The sequence below is a fragment of the Electrona antarctica genome, assembly GCF_951216825.1.
Source record: "Electrona antarctica genome assembly, chromosome: 19".
NCBI classification, from domain to species: Eukaryota; Metazoa; Chordata; class Actinopteri; order Myctophiformes; family Myctophidae; genus Electrona; species Electrona antarctica.
This window is the reverse complement of record NC_136800.1, coordinates 47,086-63,889: the sequence shown is the minus strand read 5'-3', so window position 1 is coordinate 63,889 and position 16,804 is coordinate 47,086. Positions and strand designations below refer to the sequence as shown.

Here is a 16,804-nt window from a genome sequence, read left to right as displayed (position 1 = left end):
TCACTATGACGTCATAGTACTGATGTTCATGTCCTCAGTATTTGTTCTCATCCCAGAGGAGAAAAGCCTGGTATAAGGACCTAATGTACTAATTTGGCAGTTGACGTCACCAAGTATGCCCATATGCGCTTGGATCTCTTCACATAAGTAGTGCCCACCGGCATAAACGAAGTACCACCCACAAAGTAGAACTCTAGAATAGAGTTGAATAGCTATTCAACCCGCTACATCATTCAGTCATGACGGACCACCATAGAGAGATACGGCGCATAAATGGCATGATAAACAGGGATAAGTTAGCCCGGCAACGGAGGGTGTACGGGCCTACCGTCCATCAGGCGGCGGAGTCGCGACCCAATTCCAGGTATAGTCTGAGCACTACCCCGATGCTGGCGCAACCCGCGAGAACGCTAAGCGGACAGACCTCGCAGAGGAGTGAATCCTGCGGTAAACCGCCCGACAAGAACCTCCTCTACAGGAAGGAGAACGAGGCGCTGAAGCATTGGAATGCCGAACTCTCCGCCGAGGTGGAGCAGATGAGCTATAGGATCGAGGAACTGGAGAAAGAGAAACAGGAGATGGTGACACAAAATGAGTATTTGATTCAGGAGCTGAAGGAAGCCGGGACTGCGTCTGGAGCGATATTAAAGAACGTCTTCAAAATATTTTAAAACCTTATCCTCGTATAATTGGTCCTCACTAATGCTCATTATAAGATGGCAACCGTTCTACTCGCTCTGTATCTCAGGAGGGTTGAGTGCTGTGATCCCCCCCCCAACCCCAAAACATGATCAAAGGTGTGTTCAAATTATGTTTTATGTGGCCACACCCACCAATTAATTAAGTAAACCTGGTTTTCACCGTAGCACCACCCACCCGAACTTAAGCCTCGCCCACAGCTGTTGTTGTATGATAATGGGGGAGGGGTTAGAGTTATGATGTCATCAAAGTTGTGTATTTTCAATTGGGCCTTTTGACTCAAAGGCTTCCAGCTTTCAGGAAGAAACCAAAAATACACAGGGAATATTATAACCACACCTGGGGGTCTATTAGACTAGAGTAATACTCCATAGACGCATGCAAAACAGAAAAAGTACAAAAGTCACGGCACGCCATCTTTAAGAAAGCCACCTACCAGTGACATCATCGGTAGGCAGGTTCAGTCATTTCAAACATTTTTTTGGTTTGTTTTATTTTTGAGGGGCGCTAGGCCCTCCTATGCCCAGCTTTGTGGGTCTGTGTGAACACAAACATTGTGCTGATGATTGGCTGATCACCCCATAGCGATGATTTGATTGGCTGAGCAAAGTAGATAATGAGGATAAAAGTGAGGGCAGACAAGTGAAGACGCCAAAAGTGATTGACCGGTATGACATTTGTGATGATTTGATTGCCTGAGCAGTGAACATGGAATGTATGATGATAAGAGCGGCCCTTACTTCCCTTTTTTTAAATTGTTATTATTATATTGATTGATGCAAGAATAACTGCTTATTCAGCATATGTTAACATTCCAGGAATTGGCTGATGTACAGTATGATGATGACAGCGCCCCTAACTTCACAGTGTGATTTTTTATTATTAATGGCTGAAGTGCTCCTTTATTAAACCCATTCTGGGCGGGAATCCCTTTTGGTGTTTTAAGCATTATGTTATGCTTTAGCTGTTGACAAATAGCAGATCTACCGGCTCATAGCATGCTATGAACTTGTAGATCTTCTATTTTTTAAATCAAATCTTTGAATAAATATACTTTCAGAACGAACGTTTTTAACTCAAATATTTGCTTTTGGGGGGGTCCCTGGAACAACATATTTTGAGATGGGGTCGGCGGCCAATTACATATAATTCTAGGGGTGAAATAGTTTAAATAGTTTGAGAACCAACCACTGACATAGAAACGTTTTTTTCAGAAAACTGTCATGATTTAGAAGGCATTTGTAGAAACGTCCTCATGGTCTGTATCGGTTAAAAGCAAATAATTTCCCATGTCTGTAATTTAGTGACCACCTATACACTCTATAATATATTTGTTGAGGGGCGCTAGCCCCTACTATGCCCAGCTTTGAGGGTTTGTTTGTGTGAACAGCTGATTGGCACCCCATATGGCAATGATTTGATTGGCCGAGCAAAGTACATATTGACGATAAGGGCACCACTCACTTCACACAAGTGTGATTTTTGATTATATACTCTGTTGACCGGGATCCTGCACCTATACAGTATAGTTGGTCCGCTCCTCATTTCACCTCCACACAAAACCTCTTCGGTAAATCTAGCCCATCTACAAGCTCACACGACACGTTGTGAGCTTATAGATCGCCTATTCTCCATACATGTTCACCTGACCTATTCATTTTCACTCCTAGAGAGTGTATAAATAGAATCCAATTGATGGGCATGTGATTTCATCAGTTTGAACGGTTTCGGTTTAGAAAAGCTGTGCTTTTGGTCAGACTCGCTGTCTCTCGATTAATGGTCAACGAAGCGGTATAGCTTATCTTATCTTGAGCTATACCTGCTATAGCCTACTACATGTATTTCTGTCACATACCATTTGAAAAGGTGATTTACTGTAGGCTACCTCCTTTGTCTCGATCTTGGATTTTGGCTTTCATTTTCCAAGTGTCACAGGTCTCCACCTCTTGGGAAACAGTTGTACACACAAACGACTGTTTGCTCGAAGGCTCGAAGACCAATTTGTTGGAAATATATTTAAGATATAACCAATTTGTTGCATATAAAATGCAGAAGGGACAATTAATGATTCACTAATGATATAAAGGACTGTATAACTGAATTACTGAGCTGCACAGAGCTATAACTGTAAAAATACTTGTAAGAAAGTAATCAAAGAGTACCAATAAATACTCAGCACCACAATGGTAAAAAATGGTTACCAAACCTTTTAGATGACAAAGTTAACAATTAGCTTTAACAGGATTACTTTAAGAGAAAGATCAACATCCAAATGTTAATCTGAGCAGGAAATACTCTTTTAGAAAAATACCTTAAGTACCCAATTAAAAAGATGAGTCCACCAGAAGAATGATTGTCCAGTCAGAAGCATTATGGTTTAGTCAATTCATTTTCCAGATCTGAGAGACAGAACAGATACCCACATACAGCCAAATTACAAAATCTCTCACCCTGTGCCACAAACTGCACAGGGTTGTCTCTTCCTGACACATCATCAGGGACCATATTTTATACTTTAGATCACGTCAGTTGTTGATAAACCTTCATTGGCTGAATAGATAGTTCATTTCCACAATATGCCACGCTGGCGCTGGTTGTCGAGCACTCATTGGACCAGCACATGGATGATGAGACTGGTATCATGACAGCTTCCTTGGTTCCGTCATTGAGGGCCATAAACCGGGAAAGCACAGAGGCTGGCGTTGCTATGGCAACCTGAAGATAACATTCTTTCCCCGCTAGCTGTAAACTTTCGACAGAGAGAAATACTCCTATCTACTTTTCTCACTAGGCACCAAGGTCAAATACATGCAGTCTCATCTCAAAATAGACCTCTCAGTATGCGAGTTAACTTTGACTGGGGACAGACATTATGGAGACTGAATAAGGAGTCAACAAGATATTAAATCTGAATGTGGCGTCAGGAAATCCATAATATAAATATGATAAAATAATATAAAGGATAAGATGAACAACCCGGAGTAAACAGGCAGTAGGCTATGAGTAAACTGATGATAAAAGGGCAAGATGACAAAATATGACCTATAAGGAACACGGTCTGGGCCAAAGGGAACATTTAAACAATTCCATCCACCAAACTAACAGATCTACCATAACTCAAAATTATCCATCAACGACAATGTATCATTCATGGCCAGTCTAATCAATGCACAACAGAACAGACTAACAGAGGCATAAAGTCACTTTCACCTAGAAACTCCATTCACACTTTTTATAATTCAGCTTACTGTGGGCACACATGCTGGAACTTTTTACTTGTTCTGTTGAAATGTTCTGTAGTTTCTGAGTTATTTAACTTAAACCCCCAATGCATTCTCAATGGCAATAGCACAAACCTTGGCATGCTACTAGTCCTACATACTTACACCTATAGAAACCCCATTCAAACCTATTTAGGTTCATCTTACGGTGGACATGTTTGCCTGAAAAGGAATCTTTGAAATGTTTCATAGTTTTAGAAATATAGTGCTTTCAAATTTGAGAAATGTATAATGGGGCTCAATGGCAGCTCTATGGCACGTCAAAGTCACTTTCACCTAGAAACTCCATTCACACTTTTTATAATTCAGCTTACTGTGGGCACACATGCTGGAACGTTTTACTTTGAAATGTTTTGTAGTTTCTGAGTTATTTAACTTAAACCCCCAATGCATTCTCAATGGCAATAGCACAAACTTTGGCATGCTACTAGTCCTACATACTTACACCTAGAAACCCCATTCAAACCTATTTAGGTTCATCTTAAGGTGGACATGTTTGCCTGAAAAGGAATCTTTGAAATGTTTCATAGTTTTAGAAATATAGTGCTTTCAAATTTGAGACATTTATAATGGGGCTCAATGGCAGCTCTATGGCACGTCAAAAAGTCACTTTCACCTAGAAACTCCATTCACACTTTTTATCATTCAGCTTACTGTGGGCACACATGCTGGAACTTTTTACTTTGAAATGTTTAATAGTTTTAGAAATATAGTGCTTTCAAATTTGAGAAATTTATTATGGGGCTCAATGGCAGCTCTATGGCACGTCAAAAAGTCACTTTCAACTAGAAGCTCCATTCACACTTTTTATAATTCAGCTTACTGTGGGCACATGCTGGAACTTTTTACTTTGAAATGTTTTGTAGTTTCGGAGTTATTTAACTTAAACGCCCAATTCATTAAATTACTATTTAGGTTCATTTTACGTTTGCCTGAAAACCAGAGGACCTCACCTGTACCTTTATAAAACGTTTTTATATATTTGATTGTCTTGACACAACACACTGCACTTTACCTCAATGACTGCCAAGGACTTATTTAACTTCTTTTTCATGATGTCCTATACTGCCAAGGATGTCTTTAACGCCTTTTTAACATGGGAAAAAAAAAATATATATATATATATATATATATATTTTTTTGAAATCTTAAAAAAAAAAATATATATATATATGGTGGCGGTCTGAGCCTTTTAGCACCCCCTGGTGGCGGAGAATGTTACTTAGCCTGTGTCAGGCACACATCTATTGTGATAATGATAACGTATCATTTAATTTGCTATTAAATGCCTTGATGTCAATGGGGGTACGTTCTAGCGTGCACCGTACCGTGCCGTATCTGTGAGTGCGCGTGAAAATGATATTGGTACCACGCCCGTTGTACGGCGTACTACAAGCATGACACCACTGTCCACAGTAGTTATTAGTGTTGGCCTAAGAAAGTACACAATTCACACAATTAGGTGAACCATTGTTACATTTGATAACATTTCTGTAATGATATACACAAATAAAAGATAACATGTAGCAGAGAAACATTTATTAATAAAGGTATAACAGCAAAACTTTGCCTTTACAAACAACACTTCTACTCAGGGGCGTGCAGACATTTAGAGGGGCAGGTGCTCAAGGAAAAAAAAGGGCACCTTGTGCAGCGTGTGGAACCGGCTGGTTGCCTAAATAGTGTGGGATTTATAGATTCTGGGGACTAAATAATATATTAGAAGCTTTTTATTAAGAATTGATCAATGTCACCATGGTCCACATACTGTACAGTGTACACTGTACAAAAAAAATTAAAATAAATTCACAAGGGCACATTGCCAAAAGGGAGCACCCCCTAGTGTCTATCTGTGAACGCCACTGCTTCTACTTACTTACAAAAACGTTAAATAGAACTTAAACAAGTAAACTATGTGATAATGATCATTGTCAATCCAATATGGAAAACATTATTATGTTTTTCCATATACAAGATAATGATTTATCATCAGAGAAACAGTTTATTTTATTCAGTCATGCTGATTTTCAGATTACGTGAATCCTCTGCTTTAGTACTTCACTTGTCATTGTTATCCTGGATTAAATTCAATGATTTTACTTTGTCTGTGTGTGATATCACGTGTCAACTCAGAATGCTTATTTGAAACGGGCATTTTATTATTTTTCATTTAACAGCATCTCCCCTGTATGAATCCTAGAGTAAAGGCCTATATTCCTGTATGAGCCCTCATGTGTGTTTTTAGTTGACCACTTTGCCTAAAGGCTTTACCACATTCTGTACAAGTAAATGGCTTTTCCCCTGTATGAATCCTCATGTGTGATTTTAGATCACCACTTTGCCTAAAGCCTTTACCACATACATTGCAAGTAAAGGGCTTTTCTCCTGTATGAGTCCTCATGTGTGTTTTTAGATCACCACTTTGACTAAAGCCTTTACCACATACATTGCACGTAAAGGGCTTTTCCCCTGTATGAGTCCTCATGTGTGTTTTTAGATGACCAATTTGACTAAAGCCTTTAACACATAGGCCTACATTGCAAGTAAAGGGCTTTTCTCCTGTATGAGTCCTCATGTGTGATTTTAGATCACCACTTTGACTAAAGCCTTTACCACATACATTGCAAGTAAAGGGCTTTTCCCCTGTATGAGTCCTTATGTGTGTTTTTAGATCACCACTTACTCTAAAGCCTTTACCACATAAATTGCAAGTAAAGGGCTTTTCTCCTGTATGAGTCCTCATGTGTGATTTTAGATCACAACTTAGACTAAAGCCTTTACCACATACATTGCACGTAAAGGGCTTTTCCCCTGTATGAGTCCTCATGTGTGTTTTTAGATGACCAATTTGACTAAAGCCATTAACACAAACATTGCAAGTAAAGGGCTTTTCCCCTGTATGAGACCTCATGTGTGCTTTTAGATGACTAATTAGACTAAAGCCTTTACCACAAACTGTGCAAGCAAAGGGCTTTTCCCCTGTATGAGTCCTCATGTGTGTTTTTAGATGACCAATTTGACTAAAGCCATTACCACACACATTGCAAGTAAAAGGCTTTTCCCCTGTATGAGTCCTCATGTGTGTTTTTAGAACTTGGCTGTGACTAAAGACTTTACCACAGACTTTGCAACTAAAGGGCTTTTCCCCTGTATGAATCCTCATGTGTGCTTTCAGATTACTCATGGTAGCAAAGCCTGTACCACAATCTGAACAACTAAATGGCTTTTCCCCTGTATGAGTCCGTGTGTGTGTTTTTAGAACATGACTGTTTCTAAAGCCTTTACCACAAACTTTGCAAGCAAAGGACTTTTTCCCTGTATGAGTGTTCATGTGTGTTTTTAGATCACCACTTTGACTAAAATCTTTACCAAAAACTTTGCAAGTAGAGGGCTTTTCCCTTATATGAACAACTCTGTGCCTCTTCAGACTTTCCTTGCGAGTAAACATTTTGCCACACTCTGTACAACTAAAACGTTTCTTCCCTGTGTGGCTCTTCGTAGGGTGAGTTTGTGTTGACCATGTCAGGTCCTGGGACAGCTTGTGGCTTGAAGACAATGTTTGTTCTTCCTCATTTTGTGTCTTGTGTGAATCCAGTGGGTTTACAGCCGATTGACCTTCCCTGGTTTCCTCCCAGTCATCACTGTCTTCAGTGATGTCTGATTCAGAACAGTGTGGAGAGAGGAGCTGCCCATCTCTGGTTGGTTGTGCTGTTCCACAGTCCTCAGCTTGTGTTTTAATGTGTTCACCACTAGATGGCTGTGATGTTCCACAGTCCGCTACATCAGCTTGTGTGGTCATGTGTTGAGTTGAGGTGCTGGCTACAGTCTCTGTCTCTCTGTTTTCATCATCATCTTCACTTTTCACTGCTAGTAACATCATGGCCTCCTCTGGTAGCTCCTCCTGTTCCTCTTTAATCTGTGGAGGTTGTGGTTCCTCCTGGACCAGACTGGGGCTCCTCTCCTCATGTTCAGGAGAAACCTCCTCTTTACACACAGGCAGGGGCAGGAAGTCTAGGGGGAGGGGGGGAATATACAATGAGAGAACACCATTAAATGTTTGAACTTTAAATGATTTCATGCAGTGTTTAGCTTTGATAGTTGGATGAACTTCAGCTGTAAATATATTTTCCATTTCCAAACCAAACGTTTATTGTCATTAAAAACAAAACAAAAACAAACAAAAGAATACCATTTACTGCTAACCTTATAATTTACCACCACATAAACAGAGCGAGAGAGAGAGAGAGAGAGAGAAACATACTGATATCCAGGTGGTTTTGAGGCTCCTGTTTAACACTCCAAAACGTCTTCACCCTCAGGCTGGACTCTGCACACTTGTCTGCAATGGAGGAATAGAATAAGGGCTTTAAGACATTGGCTGCCACTAAAGTCGATTTAGTGCCGGCCAGATTCACAGTTTTTAATTTGAAAAACTTTCACTTTCTGTTCCACAAACATCAGGAAACAAAATCGCTATAACAAACTTTATTTCTCTTCAGAAGCATTAAGAAATGAGCCCAGAAAGTGTTCTGTTCAAACACTGCAGATTCCGAGAAAAAAGTGTTTAAAGATTGCGTTACAGTAAGTGGACAGCGGAGAGATCCGGAAAAGGCAGAGCAAAGCCGAAGCTAGCATTGCCTAGCAACCGGGCCGCTGCTAGAAAATGGATATTAGCGAGAACATTCGGAATAAATAACGCTTTAAGACGTGTATACATGTCTCGACTGGGGTGATATATAAAGAACAAGGTGTCTCTTTAAAAATAAAATCACACTTGTGTGAAGTGAGGGTGCTCTTATCGTCATACATCATCATACATCACATTCCGTGCTCAGCCAATCAAATCATCACTATGTGGTAGGGCTGCACGATTAATCAAATTTTAATCGAAATCGCGTTTTTCCCTTTAACTAGGGTATTTACGGTAAATCTCTCTCGCACTCGCCCGCGGGCTACCGTAGTTACTTCCTCCTCCCTCTGCCGCGCAGAGAGAACCTGTAAGGAGCGTTAGCATGTCTGCCACAGGGTGCGATAGGAACGAAGATTTAGTTGCTAAAAAAGGCAAGACAATGTCTGTCGTCTGGAAATGGTTCGGCTTCTCTGTTTCAAATGTGGAGCAAACTAGTCCCCGGTGCAAAAGTTGTAAAAAAAGGGATGCACTCTTCTCATTCTCCGCTGTGCTTGTGTTTGTTTTCCGGGTGCTGGAGCAGGTTGCTCGTGTGGTCATCTCTCACAGGCACCGACTTTTTAACGGGGACCGGTTTTAGTTTCCGAAATAGTGGAGGGTCAGTCACTCGGTCCCTGTGGGAGACGGCAGCACGAGTGGCTTGTTCCAGCGCCTGGAGAATGGACATGGGCATAGCGGCAAGTAGCTCTGGTCCATAGCCCTAATGCTAATTCTACCCTAGCATTAGGGCTAGCTATGGACCAGAGCTAAGCGGTGAGTGGGTGCTGCTGCACAACATGAAGCCTATCAATACCGTGTCCCGACCTACTGTCCCTTATTATCGTAAAGTCGGGTAGTGTACACTGTTTATTTTGCATCGAGGAGCCAATAGCCATGTGTGTCTGACTGTGTTGACTGTGTACGTCGCCTCGGCTAAAAACAAAAGGCAAGCCTGAGTTATGCTTTGCCGTATGACCTGTTGCATGCAAAGAAATAGCTGATCTGCAAGCTCACAACGTGCCACCTCCGCAACACGTTGCGAGCTAGTAGATCGGCTATTTTCAGCACGCGTAAAAATGGAGGATGAGACGTTCAGAAACTTTTGCCTTCACAGTACAAGCATCAGCTGATGCTGGCATCATTATTTTTCACATGGCCCATATGACGAGACAGAATCAAAGGGTTAGGCCTACAGATTCGGTGGCATTTCACATTGCAAAAGGTGCAGGAAGAGTGCAGGAAGAGTGTTTTTTTAAAGGAATTACTTTGGATAATGTTAATTAATGGACAAATATGCCTTAAAACACCATACTTGCCCTCTATAACTAAAAATAAAAACACCTTCAATATTTGTATTTCTTTCATTCACTCAATAGGAACTGTTCCTGTCGCAAATTGAGGATGTCATATGTCCGTGTGTGTGGTCCAGCCCCAGGGAATGTATGGAATGCACATGCTAATAAAAACTATTTAAATATTGCTTTGATGCTCATATTATTCTTAGGAGGTATTAAGTTGTTTTTATTAGCATATGCATTCCATAGGGCTGGACCACACATGGACATATCATCAACCTGCGATGGGAGCAGTCCCTATTGATTGAAAGATTCTCTATTTATGAAATAAATAAAATATTGATGGTATGGCCTGTGCTGTGGCTCAGCGGTCCAGGCACCTTGGCTGGTAGTGTGCACCTTGGCAGTGTGCCGCGGGTTCGATCCCGACGGCCTTTACTGCATGTCACCCCCCCATTTCCTGTCAGCATACTGTCTGTCCCTCTATAAAAATATATAAAATAAAGGCGAAAGCCACAAAAACAAACGTAAAAATATTAATGGTGTTTTTATTTTTTTATTATATTATAGTATAATGTTTTAAGGCATATTTCTCTTATTAGCCAGGGATCCTTTTAAGGTTTGGACTTTATTCCAATAGGAAAATTCACATTTGTTTGCATTTAAAAAATAAAAAAAACGTTTAAATCGAAATCGAGGTTTCAGAGAAACATTTAGGCAAAATCGTGCAGCCCTACTATGTGGTACACACAAAGCTGGGCATAACTATTTGTGTTCATTCAATGTGTACAGAAATTGCAAACTCAGTACAACAACAAACTTTCTCCGTCTCTCCTCCTGCTCTCTCACTCCCCCTACCGCTAGACAGAGGAACTTTTCAGTCTTACACAAGAATCAGATTCAAGGTTACATTTAGGATTTGACCCGTAAATAAAAAAGTACATACCTATCCTGCACAACTTTACTACAGGTTGCATCGATGCATCAACAGTCGGACCACATCCCTGGTCCGTCTCTCGCTGTTCCTCTGACAACGTTGATGTTTTGGAGGCCATCTCTCCAGATACTGTAGACCTCTCCCTGTGGTGGTCTGTGGAAATGCACCAGTAGGAACAACTTTTGGTTATCATTCAGCAACCTTACATTATATCATCATGTAAGCAAATCAAACTATAGACGTCTAGTAGTGACACTGATGAGCGGGCCGACCCGTTGCGGGTTGACCTGCGGGGTGGGGGACGGGTCAAGGTTTTCAGCGCAATTATCATGGGGTCGGTGTGGCTTGTCAAACACGCCCCTCCCCAAAATACACACAAATGAAGAAAGAATAAAAAGCATTCCGGTACCTTCTCTCCCTCTCCTATTCTGTCTCTCTCTCTCCCGTGTTTCTGTTGCCCGTCAATGTGTTGCTTATTTGATCAAGTCTGCACAGCTGCCTCTAAACTCAAATGATAATCTCATCCCGATATCCCAGACCCAACTTTATTTGAATTTATTTGAATGTCCCATGCAATGTTGTTGTAGGTGTCAGACAAGACACGTACGGTATTTATCTATGTCATCGTTTAATGTTTTCTCAAGTAGGCTACTGTACACAAATAGAAATGCACTCTGTCGAGCTGCCAACTTGCGCTTTGCACACAAGTTGGCCATGAATGGCCTACTTGTTACCCCAACATACACATACATACATACATACATACATACATACATACATACATACATACATACATACATACATACATACATACATACATACATACATACATACATACAGGCGCATCCAGCGAAAGGTGGTAAGGGCCCAACCCTGGGCAGCACACACTACAGCTGCTCACCTCATATGGGATTGTGTTTTTAATTTTAATTTGTTGATTGAAGTGCTTCCACACTTAACCCCATTCCTTTTTGTTAGGACCTAGCCACCACCCTCACCATGCAACATCCCTCTGCACACAGATTTCCCCGTAGACCCACATATGCCCAAGTAGCTAGACCACCCTTCACCAACAGATATCCCCCTATACCCCTGTCTTCACATACCCCTACTACACGCCCCCATCACCCTGTACCTAACAGCCAGCCCCCCCTTGGTCACCCTCCCGATGAAGCCACCAGGCACACCCGCTTATGCAAACATATACATGAGTGAGTGGGAGAGAGAGGCCTTGGCAAAGTGTCCACTACAACCTACAATGTATTTCAGATTTTTAGATGATATCATAGGGCTCTGGCCACACACCTTACAACAGTTTGATGCATTTTTACAGATTTTGAACACACATCATGCTTCCATAACCATCAAACACATCATTCATCCAACAGAGATTAACTTCCTGGACACCACCGTATTTTTTCATACAATAGATCATACACATAAACGACTACTGACAAAAATATATTTTAAGGACACAGACACACACGCACTACTCCATAAACACAGCTACCACCCAAAGCACACCTTTGCAGGAATCATCAAATCACAAATCATTCGGTTTTTCAGGATTTCATCAAATAGGGAACATTTTAATCAGGCCACACACACACTTTTCACAGTCCTCCGTAGGAGAGGCTATAGCAAGAGGTTCTTGCGGACAATCAAGAGCAATGCCCTGGCCTCTCTCTCCCCCACCTGGTCACTTTCCACTAACATATTCTCGGACACTCTGCCGCCCACCCCTAACCCTCCCACCCCTAATTCTAACCCTAACCTCAGCCCTAGCTTTCCTCCCCAGCAACATCAGAGCATGCAGCAGGAGCAGAGGCCTCTCTCTGGCGCGGGGACAGGGACGGACCTGGACGGGGCCCATGCATTACCCTCTCCTCTATGTCCTCCCTTCTCCAACTCTTCTTCTCACTCTATACAGTCCACCGGCTCCTCTACCACTACAACACTAGTCCCATTAATAACTACATTTTCACATACTCTCCAACCACTACACCATAAATTCAAACCACTACACAACAATCCTACCCCCCATTACAAACACATCAGGTCATTTCTGCACTCAGAAGGAACAGGAACCTGGGAGACCTCCTTGTGCATTCCACTTTACCTCCCAAGCCCCCACAGCCACATACACTCCATTTTAAGCCCCGCAAATTCATCAACAACCCCCATAGTCACACTTCCTCCCCCATTCAGGATCCCCTGTCTCTGACCACCCCCAATATAGTTTATATCATCACCTGCACACAATGTCATAAACATTACATAGGAGAAACCAGTCACACGCTAGAAACACGCCTCAAACAACACCTATATCACATCAAACGAGCAGACATACACACAACCCTGTACACACACTTTCAATCCCATCCCATCGCTAACCTCATCGTTTCAGGTCTGGAATGTGGAGTCCGATGGACCAGTGGACAGCGGAAACTAATGGAGCATAGATGGATTAAGAAATTGCAAACAGTAACACCCACTGGTCTAAATGAAAGAAGCTGATTATCAAACACCTACATATTACACTCACACCTCATTCATTTTTATGTTCATCTTTCTGTTCAATTAAATAAATTGTATCCAGGCCTTGCTGTGAACTTTTACTCTTTTAAGGTTTTTAGGTTGTTTTATTAATGTCCATTTTTTTTACCAAGTATATCCATTTTACCATTGTGTTTTAGAGGATGGTTTCGGACCATGGTTTAGGTACATGGTCTAGTCTAACTTGGACTCAGGGGGGTGGACGCCTCTGCCTTGCATAGTCCCCAGTGAATAGGCAGGTTGCCCTTCACTGGTAACCTTACATTGGATTTTAAATATATGAAGGTATTGTAGGCTGGGATTTTGCAAAAAAGACCCCCTTTTAAATACATACATACATACAGACATACATACTTATAAGGTATGCCATCTGGTGGCTAATGAACCAAACACATTCTCAGAAGTTGAAGCAGTTTTAGAGGACCCACTTTTAGGCCAGTGCAACAGAGCATGCTTTTGCCTTTTTTTTAAACCTTACCCATTTTAACCAAATACATACATACATACATACATACATACATACATACATACGGAAATGCAATTTGGATTAATAGGATGTCGATGGAGGGCATTGCAACTCTAGATTCATCCCATTATTGCAAAATGCGGCTAGCAGAACCCCGATGTTCTTAGGTGGTGGGGGCGCTGTGTAATGTGTATTGAAATTATTTTCTTACCCTCATCCCAGCTACTCCACTCCCACATCTTTGACTCGTTATAAGGCCCACCCTCCCTCCCCTCCCACAGTCTCTAAAGACGAAATACAAGCTAACTGAAGAGGGGGAGGGATTATACAACGTAGGGACGAGTAGCACCAAATCAGTTGGCCTGTTGTGACAGACCACTGTACATAAAATCCCAAAAATAATGAGAAAGCCTGATTCAGATTGTTCAAAATTGGGCATTTGTGGGGATAGAAAAACACAACAAAATTAATACTGGAAAGTTTGCCACTGCAGGCGTACAGCCGATGGAACTGCTCAACCTGGTATTCCTAAACGTAACCTAAGTAAACTGTGCTTAAAAGGTTAAACCGGTAACAGGTACGGTCGCCCCTTTTCCATCTCGCCCCACTACTCTACCTAGCTGTAAATAACAAACATAATTCATGTTGGTGATTATTTAAAAAGGTATTATCATATTAATTTATCATCGTTAAGTTCACTCTGTATATCCACGGGCATAATAGCATGATGATGCCATTACAAAACATGGGCTACATGGAAGAAATGTGATTAATAAAACAAACGTAACTGCTAGAAGGTCCTAAATTAACTTAATTAAGCAGTCACGTCTCTGTGACATGTTGTTCTTTCTAAATTTTACAGAGTATAGTATCGACTACTATACAATCAAATAAATCTGTATAAGATAATTTCAGATTTCAGAGAGGGAGGGAAAAACTAAATTAACTGTTAACTACATTAAAGAAATTGCGGGGCGAGTTGGGTAAAGGGGTGAGTCGTTTGGTGTTTGTTAAACCTAACCTTATTCATATTTCCTAACCTTAACCTCAGTAAAACTATGCCTAACCCTAAACTTTTTTCTAACCCTACTGTTAGTAAAACAAATTGTGCAATTTGTGCAAAGGCGAGCATTCCGGATACCTGTAGTTTGATGTTATGTTTGTAACACACACATGCCTACCTGCAGTGTGTACTGTACACTGTAGTTTGATGTTGTGTGTGTAACACACATACCCAGGGGCGGCAGGTTCCTATAACGGCAGTGGGTTTGACCAATGTATTACCAATCTCGTACACCATTGCTCACGAAAGCAAGATCCTTGACCAAATTACAGCCACTGCATCTTACCTTTTAATTAAAGTAAAAGTAGTCTGAGGAAAGGGAACAGTTCTGTTCCCCGGACATTGTTTTGGGATATTTTTGCTGAGATGGCTCTGTTTGTCAAGTCTCAAGTCAGTGTGGAGATTGGCCGGCGGTGTTGCTGCCCTCCCCTCCCCTCCCGACTCATGGCTCTTTACAGACGGGCCGACGGTACACAGACAGCAGCCTCTCCGCTGACTGTGTTAGTGTTGTGTTGCTGCAGGAGACGGAGTGTGAATGAACCGTGCGGTCACTGGAACAAAGCCACCGTATTAGCATTTGAATACCTGTTCTGTGAACACCGTAAAGTTGTGTGCCTACGTGACAAAATGACCAGGGGGAGGGGATCTTCAGCCTTAATCTCAGTGGGTGCTATTTGCCTTATTCTTTTTTCAGTGGGTGCCCAAGCCCTCAGGCACTCCCAAAGTTGACGCCGTTGCACATACCTGCAGTGTGTAGTTTGATGTTGTGTGTGTGACACACATACCTGCAGTGTGTAGTTTAGTTTGATGTTGTGTGTGTGACACACATACCTGCAGTGTGTAGTTTGATGTTGTGTAGAGTCTCCATCTCTCTCTGGAAGAGGTTGCACATGAACTGTGCGGCCAGAGTGAGGCGCTCCAATACAAACACTCTGACATCAAGCTCCACATGACGAACATCAACACTTTGTTGTTTTACTAAAACACACAATATGTCCTCTCCCACCGACGTCATGTGTTCATTTATCTTCAGCAGTACAGACTCCATTTGACACGTTTTGACCTCCTTTATGAGACGGTTTTCACTGCGCTGTGTTCACACCACCATGAAACAACGAACGTGTATTTGTTCTGGGAATAAAACCGACACGCTCTACTTCCGGAAGTTCCTTGGTTCCGTCCGGATCAACGTATTTGACGCATGCCCAATAATAGTTCCAGTCACTGTTGCTTAAGTTTAATGCCTTTCGCCCCCTGGTGGAGGAGATCTGTAACTGTCACTGAATGATAGATGATGGAGCTCGAGTCGATCATACTGTTCTTTTTTAATATATATATATAGGCTTACCGGTATATCAATATTGTTTTTGGAGAGCTGCGGCTGATCTGATCGACTTCCCCTTGGGTTCACGAGATATGAGGGGTGAGGGAAGACGAATCAGATAAAAATGTATCTCAGATTTTTTAGCCCCTCCCTCCTATGTCCAACTTTGAGTGTTTGTGTAAACCATTGTGTAAAGAAAGGGCCTATAGCCTACACTGACACCACGGCGCGTAAACAGCGCCTCAAACTGTGACTCCGCCCACAACCGGGGGAAGTTGTGATTTGCGCTTGTTCACTGCAATGCAGGCATTTTCAAAACAATATTGAGCAGAGTAGCGATTATCAAACGTATTTGCAATGCCATACGTTGAAAGATCTGTTGCCTGTGGACAAGGCACGCTACCTCCGCAAGTTAGATAGCATCGGCATAGATGTTTGTCCGTATGTGAGTAAGGATTGGACCAAGTTGCATTGGCAGCCATAGAAAATTCTTACCCCAGGCTAAAACCGGATGTGA

The 16,804-nt window shown here is 41.8% G+C and overlaps 1 long non-coding RNA gene across 1 annotated transcript; it reads right to left on the bottom strand.

Annotated features, from left to right (window-relative positions):
• Positions 1–5,504: 5,504 nt before the first annotated feature.
• Positions 5,505–16,138, bottom strand: LOC306943430. The gene is made up of 4 exons (XR_013792404.1): positions 15,795–16,138; positions 10,888–11,031; positions 8,242–8,319; positions 5,505–7,991 (listed from the first exon to the last, which is right to left on the bottom strand). It is a non-coding gene; the product is annotated as an uncharacterized lncRNA (long non-coding RNA).
• Positions 16,139–16,804: the final 666 nt, after the last annotated feature.